We start from the raw sequence: 14031 nt of genomic DNA on the forward strand, positions 1-14031 counted from the left end.
GTGTCATAGTTTGGTTTACTGGTGATTAAAAATCAATAGGATTAAGTACGGGGATATTGCCCGTAGGTAATATTGTTTATGACAGGAACATTTATTTTCACACCTTTTACTTATATGACTGTTTATTATATCGTGATTAGGGAAATGAGCTTTCAATCATAGAGTTTTGAATGTCTTATAAAATTCCGACAAGAATTTATAAATTGTAAAACAAAAAAATAGTTAGTTGTCTCTGTCCATTATTGTAATAGAAGTTTTCAATGAACACTTTAACCTAGAATGACCAAGCGAGGATTTTGACAATTCAAAACTTTTTCAATGAATTCGTTTTATTATTGATCAAACTAAGGAGGTTATATGATCTCCTAAATCAAACAGAAACCCACGAATTACGAATCTGAATTTATGTTTTTTTGTGATCAGCGATCCACGAATTTACGTATACCACGAAACGTCTTTTTTTTTCTCTATCCACGAAAATTGATACCCACGAAAATTAATGAATCCACAGTATACATACTGGAAATGTGTTGAGATGAATTAACCTGTACATTTATTTTGGGACACCATCTTTGAAAGTTTTTGCAATAACGTTTATCAACCGGTTGAAAGTATTCCAATGGACTCTAGTTCCATCCCTTTAATAGCAGACTTGTTCCTGTATTGTTATGAATCACCACAGTTTATAGCCAAAATCAGTATATATCCGTCTTTATTTCATTGAATGGAAAAATAATCACTAATCGTTACCTTGGATATTTTTTTGCTTAAACGAATGAACTAACTTTTGATAAATATAATATTAACAACAATGGATGTCGCTTTTAAGGTATAAAATTCCTGTTTTATAAGGGAACTATATAGTCAAACCCACAAGAGAAGAGATGATTGCTCGTTCCCTATTGTTGATTTCCTTTTTTGGACTATGACTTTCCTTTGGCTCCTGCTTATTCTGGGTATGTTTTCAAACTCGTTCGCTCTGCCTGCGTCTGTATTGATGTTTTTAATTCCAATGAACGTAATCATGAATTACCTATAAATTATTAAGTCAGGAATTTCGTAGCCCTAATTTACCTAAAACCTTCATTAACTTTTTTTTGTTGACGCAAGAATTTTGTTTGGACATTTGACTTGGTTTCTGAAGGAATCGGATAACAAACGGGATTTCTTTTACAATGATGTTGATTGCATGATTTATGGGCATTTTCAATCTATATGTTTATTATTCCTTAAGTTATTAATTAAGCATTGTAGTAAGATCTTAAAAATGTCTTTGTCGATACTAACATTGATTTGATTCTTAAAGATCAATACATAACTAATCATGACTGTGTTGTTATCCAATTATTTCTTATAGGCCAACGTTCAGTCGATTCTTAAATTTTTGCATTGCACAATGTCTTTTTTTTTTACTTTGTTTCGATCTACAGTGTCAAGCCCGTTCCAACTGATATATTTTTTTGTTTGTTAATGTTGTGCTGTTACAACACCATTGTTCCAAGTTAGTAGAGGAATGAGCAATCACAAACATTTTAATCCCCGCTTAATTCATCATGTGCATATAATAAGCCAAAAATACTGATATCCAGTTTTGGTTTTGGTTGGCATCTGTCATATTGTGTTTTGTTCATTACTGTAGAAATGGCTTTAAATTTTGTATGATTTATTGGAGGCTATACGGTGATATATTAGTTATTTTCCTATTTGGCATTTTGAATTGATGAATAATTGCCTCATCAGCTATCACACTGCGTCTCCTGATTTTAATATTAACGACATAGCATTTCCAGTTGACATGAGGAATAGTTATTCCTAATAAAAACTTACAACAAAACAACATTTATTGTAAGTACGGCTAGTGAGTTAATATTTAAATAAATTTTAATATTCGCTTTTGAACACATTATGTTTCTATATTTTTCACATTAAATGCGTATTCTTTGCAAATTGCCATTGTATCAACATGATAAAAAGGATCAAAGCATTCATTTCGTTGTTGAAGAGAACTTTCAATTAATCAAATTCTCTCACAATAAATTCAGCTATGCAAACAAGGCATGATTCTTTGTTTAAACAAAACAGTGGTAACCATGCGATTTACGTTTTTTTTTCTTCAGATTTGATGTTTACCGTTACAATATTGAAATAACATTTTAAAACCTAGAATCAATTCTAGCTAATTATGGTACTATCTTTGATTAAAAAAAAACGTTTTTTTTCTAATTGATTTCTTAGCAATATTTGTTTTAGCTTATAGTGCATCATCAAATTTTTGAGGGATGTTTTTTACTCCACGGGTCACTTTTTATGATAATACCGCTGAAGTTATTATGATGATTTTGCTATGTTTTCGTGTATTATTTGTTAACAGATTATAGTTTAAATACGGCAATTTTGATGTATGAAATCAATATTGTCGTCTTTAATACTAACTTTTTACTGCATTAAATACGCAAATAAGAGACCAGAAAACAAGGCTAAGACATTTAAATTTTAATATTGGCAAACAGTTTGGTTGATAGTTATCCTGTCTGTAACAAGAAGTGGTCCTTGAAAATCTGTCATTTTGCTCTTCCTTATTTATCCCTCACACTTTTTTTTTTATATAAATTGGCTATTGTTATTGAAAAATGCACCAATTCAAATACATTTGCTTCATCTTTTTTTTTGGATTTTGTAAAGCGTGTTTTATGTCAAAACTTTTATGCAACAATTATTGCTTGAAAAAATCCAGAAGTGAAAACTCTTGAGATAAAAATGTATTCAGAAAAAACAAAAAAGGCCGCACGGTGGACCACTTCAAAATACTGATGGATTCAGTCAAGGATTATGCCAGGCAATGGGCTAAACGCGAGAAAGAAGACGTAGATACTCTTTCCGAATGTATTACGTTTTTTAGGTCGTTGATACAAATCAGAAACGAGAAACTAAATGGGTCTATCAATACCCAACCAAAGATGAAGAGCTGGACCTTCCATCACTGTATTGGATACCTAAACTACAAGTGACCTTACAAACAACGGTATATTGCTGGGTCTTCCAAGTTCTCCACGAAACCTCTTTCTAAATTATTAACATCTATTTTATCAGCAATCAAAGCCTGGCCTCAAAGTTATTGTGAAACTGCCTATTCGAGAGGTGGCGTTAATCAGACGTGGATACTAAAAAATTCCAAAGATCTTTAAGAGTACATACAATCTAAGACACTCTCATCTTGCAAAAGTATTAACACATTTGACTTTTCTACACTTTACACAAGTATTCCCCATTCCAAATTAAAAGGCAAATTGAAAAAATTTGTATTGCTTTCTTTCATAAAAAAGAATGGCGGACGTAGATACAAGTATCTTGTCTTGGAGAGGGATAAATCCTACTTTGTAAAGAATCACTCTGATTCAAACAAAAAATTCTCTGAAACTAACATTATCAAGATTCTTGATTTCTTGATTGACAACATATTTGTTACGTTTGGAGGACGTGTTTTTCAACAGACTGTCGGCATTCAAATGGGAACCAATTGTGCCCCTCTTCTTGCCGACTTGTTTCTTTATAACTATGAGGCTGACTTCGTAGGAGGAAAGATAAGAAGTTAGCAATATCCTTCAACTTTACGTTCCGCTATATAGATGATGTTCTCTCACTAAATAATTCAACAATTGGTGACTATGTTGAACGAATCTATCCCATCGAACTAGAGATGAAGGATACTACAGATACAGTTAAGTCTGCCTCATATCTTGACTTACATCTAGAAATTGACAATGACGGTTGGTTGAAAACAAAAATTTACGACAAAAGAGATGATTTCAGCTTCCCAATTGTGAACTTTCCATTTCTATGTAGCAACATTCCAGCAGCGCCTGCATACGGAGTATATATCTCCCAGTTGATTTAATCTATCTCCTCAGATTAATTTTAGAGAACAACATTTTTGATTTTAATGGACAGCTTTATAAGGAAAAAATAGGCGCAGCGATAGGAGCAGTGCCAAGCCCGGAAATCTGTGATATACTCATGTATAAAATTATGAAAGAAATTTTTTCTAAGTTTGAACATAGAAAAAATATCTTTTTCTATGGAAGGTATCGTGATGATATTATATTAATATATCACGGCGACTGGAAGGAAATAAAGGATATATGATAGCAAGATATGATTCTTTCTAAATTAAATAAACGTTTTATTATCTATAGTAGCTAGAGACAAATTTAGCTTCAATTCTGTCAACGTCAGATTACTTTTCTTGTCCATAATCACAATTTAATAGTTTCATTCTCAGGTGTCGTTTGTAAATCTTGAATAGTCGGGATTTCTGTCAGAAGAATGAATACTTTATGGGGAATATTGATCACCACAAGACTAGGTGATTTGTTTGTTTGCTTCATATAACATAATTGCAAACGTAATCATGATATCTTTTTATATGAACGGGACACAGTATACTTTGTCTACATGTGCAAAATCAGATTCCAACAAAAAACAAAACAAAAATATAAAATGACACGTTTTGTTATCCTTAATTAACATATCTATTTTGCAGATAGTCGCATTACTACGGGAAGCAAAAGCGTAAATCATCTGTTCGACTTGTTTTTTTATTCATATGAGTCAGATCTATTATTGATTCTTCAAATCGATCTCCCATATAGAGTATGCTCTCTTATAATTGATTTAAAGTTATCCCTTTTGATTTTCTTCCTCAGGAATAAATTATCTTAACTGTATTTGAAAACACTTTCGCAAATTTTTACCCTCGATGCTGTTCATTTTACGTACGATTTTTTACCTATTAACTGTTTTGATTCGAGCGTCATTGATGAGTCTTTTGTAGACGGAACGCGCGTCTGTAGTACAAAATTATTAGCTTTGTATCTCTGATGACCTCTTCTTCTCCAAAACCGAACATATATATTACAAAGCACACTGAAGGTTTTAGCCTTGATTTTTGTGGAATTGTTTGCTCATCAAGCACATGTATTTTTATGTACGTTTTATTAATTAACAGAAACTGCGTCATAAACAAACAGATATAACTAGCGCTAGACTCTCTTATAATGAAGACAGAATACCTTCCTAAGACTTCAAAAGAAATTTCAGCACACAAACAGTACCTTGTCCAACTACCCATTATTTATATAATGTCGATTAATCTGTTTTAACTCGCTTTGTATGAACTGAATCATTAATGATAACGAAGCTGTTATTTGAATGGATTGACAATAATGAGATGTGGTGTAAATGCCAATGAGAGAACTTTCCATCAGAGACCAACGGGCAACTACTGATCACCGTATAGGCGCCTTTAATAATGAGCAATACTCATTAGAATAGTAAACTATAAAAGGCCCTCGAGATAACACAAGGTTAGTATTAAATATCTCCATTATAAGATCACATTTAGAACTGAGGAAAATAATGTAGTAACTGGATACATTTTTAAACCAAACTGGAATTATTTAAAAGTGAAACAATGACATATCATATTAAGTGTTTTTCTTCAATTGTTAGGTAAGTTGCAAATTGCTGTATGCAATTTAGACAACAACAAAAAACAAAACGACTGATGTACACATATTGTATCTTGTCATTTGGCGCATTGGATTCACAAATTAATGTTAAGTTTTACAAATTGTGAGCTGTTATATTATTTCTCAAACGAAAAGATTTCCATATGACTTTGTACTCGGTTTTTGGATCTTAGAGCGTTCCTTCATCTCGTATTGTCTTCAATGTTAGAAAAAGATAATGTAAAGAAACATTAAAAAAAAAATGGCTTCACCCAAAACAGTGTAAATTCGTATAACAATATTTGATTAAAAATATTTTATTTATAAAATAAAGGTAGCATAGCAGTTATCAAATACTTAATGTTACTCTATTGGGGGAAATTATTTTTAAATTTATTTAATTTTGTAAATCATGCTTTCTTCCAGGCAATATAAAGCTGAGTAATCCTAGTATATCTCCATATACTTTAAAAGTGCCTCCACAAACACTCCCAACTATGTCAATTTTACACATAGACCTAATATTTGTTCTCCGTAATTGTGATGATTGAAACATTTTTTTTGGCAAAAGTGTTAATCAATAAAAATATGGTATTTTATTTTCAGCATCGAGCATCCTCGATTTAAATATTCATCTCATTATAATATTATACTTTTTTTAAATCCTCAAAATGATAACTGTTATGCACTTTTGCAAAATGATTAAACTTGCCTAATGCATTGTGCAAGGTTTCAGAAACTCGGTGCATTCTTTGATATGCAATCATATGGTTTCCATATAACTATCATTTCTTTCTGTGTAATAATCATGAATAGTCTTTGTTTTGAATTTAAAATCATGTTCATTTATATCAATTGTTTCGCCAAATGGTAGGAATTTGATACGTATTTTTGCTCTCATTTATCCATATATATTTTATGATGTAATATTATCAAACAAAGACCGAAAGTACAAAGTAAAAATATACACAGTCACATAACTTAAATATATGCATTTTTTAAACGTCTTTGTTCTGACTTTCAAATCCAGTATCGTAGGAATTTGCTTTATTTCATTGAGGATCAAATGCATAGTGGTAGCAACACAAAACAAAGTACTTAAGAAATATCTACTTACTCAGGCTTGTTATTAAAGATTATGAAGAAATGAACACTTTATTTGAGGAAAGAGTAATTCGTGTGTCACTTCAAATATTCATTAATTACGCTGGCTCATGATACATTTTGTAATATAAGATACAACAGAAACCATAATTTGCATATTTTTTCTATTTTTGAATACTATTGATTCATCTATTTTCGTGGGTACCAATTTTCGTGGATTGAAGAAAACTTGTATTTTCTTGGATATTTGATTTTGTGATTTTTCAAAAATCTGCATATAATCATACAGCAAATTTGTAATTCGTTGAACGTTTAAATTCGTGGTTTCCCTTTACCTACGAAATCCATGAAAATTGGTATCCAATGAATATTAATGAATCCACAGTAAAATGTGTTACGTCGAACAGGTGATTTTTTTTTACATAGATCGAATAAGAGATTAATTACTTTGTTTTTTATACAGGTATCTCTGCTCCAGTAAGAAGTGAAATATGGATACATATTCCAAATATTGGAAAAGGTGTGGCCGGAGTTCCCACTGCTCCTGAACTAAGTCACCCTTTAAACCAGTATGGATTTGATGCGTCCAGAAAATATTCAATGCACTTTGATCTCAAAGTTTGCAGTGATGCATTTGTATATTTATCCGCATCTCCCATAATGGATTCACATGAAGCAATGTATGAAATTTGCATAGGAGGAGCTGCAGGGACAAACGTTGTACTGTGCTGTTAAGATTCTGTCTTTCAAAGCATAGCCAAAAACAGACTCGGAGGCGGAAGAACATATTGTGGATCATTTCAATCATTTTTGATTTCATTGAAAAATAGAAATATTAAGATAGATATAGGGTTGTATGTAGACAGTGAAGTAATTACTGATTGGAATGATACAAATCCTTTCACCATTTATGGCTTTGGTGTACGGACAGCTGGCTGTTGGACAACCGGGACAATGGATAATATATACATAAGTAAGCTATCAATGATGACTTATTTTGTTTGGAAATCCATCATGTGTAGCAAACGCTTAGGAAAAATGTACGGATGTTAACGATATAGTAGTTTACCTATGTTCGAATCTGGTAAATCGATGTGGAAGTGACGAATCAAGGTAGCCAACAGTAACTTAAGAATGGTATCACGTGTACTAGAGATATCCAATAAAATGGCATTATTCAAATGAACCAACCGGTATGAACTATTTCGTCTTGTTGTATTGAAGAATGACGAAAGGGGAGCATAGACTGCTTGAATTATTTTCACATCTAATTCACATGATTTGTTGGACTAGACTATTTTCCATTTTTTCAGCACTGGTTCGATACCTCTGCTGGTTGACTATCAGTACCCGAGGGTATTATCAGCTTAGTGGTCATTACTTCGGTACTGACATGATCTATAACAAACCTTTTTTAAAGTTGTCTGTTAATAAATTTTGAAATTGTTAGAAAATAAGGTTTCAACTTCCTCAGGCAAAGTTGACCTTAGATAGGTTTAGCTATATTTTAGACCCTTTTTGATTATATACCTCTTCCACTGTTTAGGTTCTTATACATCATTGGGTTTCAAATATTCAGCTTTGAGCGTTCCTGATGAAGGTAGCTCCAGAAAAGCGCTTCGAACGCATGAAATTTATAATATGCTGTTTTAATTTTTTTTTAAATTAACAAAATCTGATATTTAAAACTTAACATATTTTTTACCAAATGCTGGATTATTTCATTGACAGCAACCCTTTTTTATTTGTTTTTATAAGTTATCAGGTTCAAAAGTAGATTCAGACACACTCGAATATATAAGGTGTACATGACTTACTTCCTCAGCTGATATTTCAAGTTCCTTTTGTCTTGGGTATACATTCAAATCATAGATCCATTTTTCTTAGAGTACTTTTTCATCTTTTTGTAGTATTTTATAAAAAAGGATGAGTCTTTTTGTGTACTTTAATACCATTGCTCACATATCATTTCTATGAATTCAAATATTTGACGTTTGACTAAGAATAATACGTCTACAAACAACCCACCCTGTATCATTCAGTGGAGGTTTGATGGTTCACAAACATGTTTAACCCCGCAATTTTCTGTACGTGTCTAATAGTTTAAAATACTTCTTCTCTTATAAAGAATTGAAAATAAGTAATGTTTAATAAAACGTTTTTGTTTTTAAGAAACGATAAAAGAAAAAAAAACACATTTTGGTGATTTGCATAAGCATCCCCTTTTCAGCAGATAGGGGAAATACCAAAACCTGAGTTAACATACGAAGACACCAGGAGGAAACAACACGGCATTAACGGGTATCCAAATGACCACGCTATATGGTTAGCTGTGAATCAAAAACGTAATAAACACATTCAACAAGCAAACATAGGTTAATTTCGTTCACGTGAATTTCACGCAATTTAGATTTATGTTCAACTCACGTGCAATTCATGTAAATTTCACCTTAAACGAAAAGTATATGATTTTTTTCATATACAATTCACGTGAATTTTCATAATAAAGTTATTCAAATAACATCTAAATTTTCAAATTTATTTAAAATCTTGAAAAATACCATTTTTTCTTCTTGAAAAGATGACATGAACATTCACGTGAGCTTTATGTAAATCTCAATTCAGGTGAAATTCACGTGAAAATTGTAAAGTGAGTTTCACGTAACAACTCGTTTCAGGTGAAATTCATGTGAAGAAATCACGTGAGCAAAATTTGCCTGTGTATATGTTACAAAGTTTTCAATTAAAAAAAACACGAATTATTCAGATATCCATGCCTTTGTTGCATGTAAAATTTCAGAACAAATCCTTGAGATTGCCATTTTATATCTCTGTTACCTTTGCCAGACAGCAGCAGTAATATCTTGAGTAAAGTCATGATTGCAATTTTCTTTGTAAAATGTAGTTTTACTTGAAAAAGGCATGGTCAGTTCATAGGTATATAATGCTTTACAATTTTAAAAAAGTACAAGGTCTTCTCCTTTTTAATCGTTTTACCGGTAAAATGTCATAGTTTAACTCAACACATTCTTTCTTCTTTTAAAATCATTAACGTTTATTTAAATGTACATCCCTTTATTCGTATATATAAGCCTTTACAAATATCACTAGGGGAATAATATCATTCAAGGGAATCGAGACTTATAAAACTAGATGTTTTTATTTAATACAATTTTAGGAATTCCAGTTCGAAATTATACTTTATAAAAATGAGACCCAATCTGAATTTTCATCTTTTATTCAGAGATATTCTGACAAAGTCTCTGATTTAGATATGTTTGCAATTTTTAGAAAATGTACCTCACCACCCTTTCTACCCAATTTAAATGAATAGATAAGACAAATGAAAAAGAAATAAATTAACCATATTGAATATAAAACATTGGAACATTTATATGTAAAGTATACATTGAAAAAAATTGTCATTGTCAAAGGTCGAAATTTTGGCGGGAAATTGTAGAATCACGTGATGAATAGAACACATTATTTTTAATCATTTTCATAACCTAAAAAAACTCAATTTGGACGAACATTTCAATGTACGGTTTTGACAATCATGAAATACCTAGTTGAACCTTGAGAGCAGTATTAAACAGCACTAACGGGTTGCCAATAAACGGTCCCTTACTTCGTACGTCCAGTTACGTACGAATGTCTTTTTATTGGAAATGTTTATGTAAGATTAAAACTTAAAGTGAGACCAATATTAAACATGTTACCGGACATTTACAATCCAAAATCTGTAGCGTCATCAGAAAAAGAGGGGCGGCAGACAAACAGATAACAAAAACGACGGAAAGAAAAACAACAAAACACAGCATAAAAAACTTGACTGAAAAACACAAATCCATTAAAAATAACTGGAGACATTTAAGGTGCTCTGGAAGAGTAGTCAGATCCTCCTCTACATTTGTGCTCTGTCGTGTTGCTCATATTATTAAAAATTCGGTGATAAGTTTCATTCGGTGATGTCTCATTCGATAAAAAGAGGGCAGAATTGTGAAAATGTCACAATCGGAATGCAATTGTTTATAAATCGTTAGTTGTTCAATCTGTTAATACATCTACTATAGAGATATGAAATTAAACGATTTTGGAAAAAAGTTTATTTATGCTTGACTCATTGCGCAACTAAATTTGTCAACAGAACGGAACTCTAAACAACTCTTATACAATTATAATTCTGATAAACTCTGCAGATACAATGGTACCCTGAAGAACAAAGACACTAGACTATAATAAAAATACTGTGTATAAAATAAGGATTACGATTACAGTGACAATAACATGAACGGACGTTTACATTAACAAATATTGCAGTAAAAATGGTCGACACCGCAAAACATTCATTTCCATATTGCCGTCTCTGTCACATTGCTCAATTAAACTCTACTTTCGGGTCTTTTTCGGTTGTTTTGACGTTTGTTCAAGATCTAGGAATGTTTTACACTAGATCATAGAGGATGAGATATAACTGTTAATTCAAAATGGTCGTGATATTCATAAGCGACTAGCTATATATCACATAACTTAGAATACACTATTTAAATTCTAATAGTTTTCTATGCATGTATGTTTCCGGAAATGCATTAATTAATAATTCGTGTTTCACCATTGAACAAGAAATGAAAAAATACATTTAAATTACAATAATCTTTAAAATAAATTTTACCGGTTAAGAATTTTTTATGAAAATATATTTAAATTAGATAAACATGGCATATGACACATATGTAGATTTTTTTTTGAAAATTTAACCTAACCAAAAAATATATAATTATATGAACTGATAAATGACTGATATTTAATTTATCTTTTCACATATTTCAGCTCTCGGATACTTTTGTCTCTACACAGAAGTACGGGGATGTATGGATGTATTTATGACAACTTTAGCGACGTTATTTGCTTGTCCTCTCATGTGTCATCAACACAAGAACTACATGGGTTTCAACTTTAACATAAAGTGTACATGTATGTGAATTGATATCGACTGGAACACCAATGGCACCAGACACATACCCAGGTTGGAAATTTGGTACAAAATGCTTCCAGGAGAAGAAATCTTTGGCTCATTTATAAATGAAATTTAGGATCCTTTCTTCACGACAAATATGTGTGTTACTCCAGCAGACAAAGCTTCAAACAATATAGTTTTCATATGCAAAAATGATAATATGGAATGCCTCACTCAAGAACTTGGAAGTTTACGGCAAACCTTGGCATTCCACATACTTGTACATATACCTCAATTATTCACGAAATATGATATTTTCGAAAATCCGAAATCCATCATTTTTTTTTTTGGTATTAACATAAAAATAGACGATGAAAATCTCGCTTTTTTAAATTGGATACCCAAACTTCACCAAAAAAAAAGTCTGGACTTCAAAATGTTCGACTTTACATTTTTCTGAATTTTTACCATCATTCTGACTGTAGTAAGAGACTATCCACAGAAATATTATGATGAGGAGTATTTTAACAATGGTGTCAATCAGATGCGGAATTGTACAAATTTTAAGTTCTACATCAAAATCTTCAAGTGCACTTTTTTTTATTATTTAACCGGTTTTTTCGAACGGAAAATCCGGTTATCAAAATATTGAACTTTATCGGCTGGGCGATTAGCAGCTGCCAACAGTTTCCCAGTAATCACTTTTGAACCGTTCAAAAAAATGCCTTTTTAATTATATTTTATTTTGTTCCTGGTGACAAAATTGGAGGTCAAGTTCTTTATTAACTATTTTCACTTACCATGTTTACCGTTCATTAGTTATGGTCCTCGATAGATTAGAAAATAGCATTTTATGTTTTTTCCGTGCAATAACTTATGAACATAACAATAAATGAATTTCAAACTTTAATGTATTGTTACTGATTTGAAAATGTTTTCACTTTTAATATAAAACAGGCTATTATTTCAACTTGGAGTTATTTTTAATTATGGAATTTGCATAATTTCTTGTGCTTGAAAATTTTAATAAATTCCATGTTTATTCTGTATTTTAATGTTCTGTGCGGCGCACAACACTTTCTATTACAAAGAAGAATGCACATTTTCAATAGAATGTACTGTGCGGCGCACAACACTATCTATACAAAATACATTGTATGGAAAGTATTATGCACCGCTCAAAACATTATAATACAGAATAAACATGGAATTTATTAAAAATTTCAAGCACAAGAAATTATGCAAATTCCATAATTAAAAATAATTCCAAGTTGAAATAATAGCCTGTTATTAACGATTTTAACTTTGGCCGCTCATGAGGTATGTTTTTGTTTGTAGAAAACTACACTTTATGTCGTTACTTTAATTCGTATTATCTGCCCTCTCAAGTTCAACAATGGCTACCTACAAAATACAGATCACTCGTTGAATATATCTGTTTTAAATGAAAACACCTGAAATGTTTTGCAACAGTCATATACATGGTGTACGGGATACATGTATAACTCTTGATATTTGTCTGATAGGAAAACATTGGTTTCAAACATTAAAATTGTTTCACTGGGTTGAACAGAAAACAGATTTAAGAACATGTCCATTTTATCACAATGTTTTCATAAACATTTAAGCGTTGTGTTTTACATACTTGCAACATTATTCGAAAATTAACATTTAATGCATATCACACATATCAGATTATGACTATTGATTAGCAACAATCAACAGTCGTTTTAAAAATGCAATTTTTGATTTACATCACTTGAATTCGACATTTAAGTTTTCATTGGTCTTTCAGCATGTGACAATTCATTTGATATTCCTTAGTCTCAATCACTGAAATTAAATGAATATGGAATTATAACTTCGAATGTTTAGTGTTAGCAATCTAGTAATACTTAGTAAACGGAATTGAATAATTAGAAATATCCAATCACATCAACCGTGGAAATGTCACTGTATCAGTTGAGCATTTTGTGCTATAAATTAATTTCAGAATTCTGCAAGGAAGTTCAGGACTTACTCTTCGTCTTGAGTCTATGCATGTTGTTGTTTGGCTTTATTAAGTAATGGTTTTCGTAGCTGCTAAAGCTTTGTTGAACGTTTCCATCAAAACGAATTTGAAATAAAGGATACAATCGATACAATTAAGTCTGTTTCATATCTTGACTTAAAACTATAAATTGACAATGAGCGTCAATTGAGAACAAAACTTTACGACTAAAGAGATTATTATAGCTTCCCAGTTGTGAATTTTCCTTTTCTATGTAACTACATTTCAGCAGCGCCTGCATAAGAAGTATATATCTATCAGTTGATACGATATTCCTTGCCTTGCGTTTTCTATCTTGATTTCCATTATAAAGGGTTGCTGCATACAAGGAAACTACTAAACCAAGAGTTTCAAGTGGGGGAGTTGATGTCATCCCTTTGAAATTTTTACTGACGCCATCACGAGTTGGTTGA

This window comes from Mytilus californianus, unplaced genomic scaffold (genome assembly GCF_021869535.1).
Source record: "Mytilus californianus isolate M0D057914Y unplaced genomic scaffold, xbMytCali1.0.p SCAF_9, whole genome shotgun sequence".
Classification (NCBI taxonomy): Eukaryota; Metazoa; Mollusca; class Bivalvia; order Mytilida; family Mytilidae; genus Mytilus; species Mytilus californianus.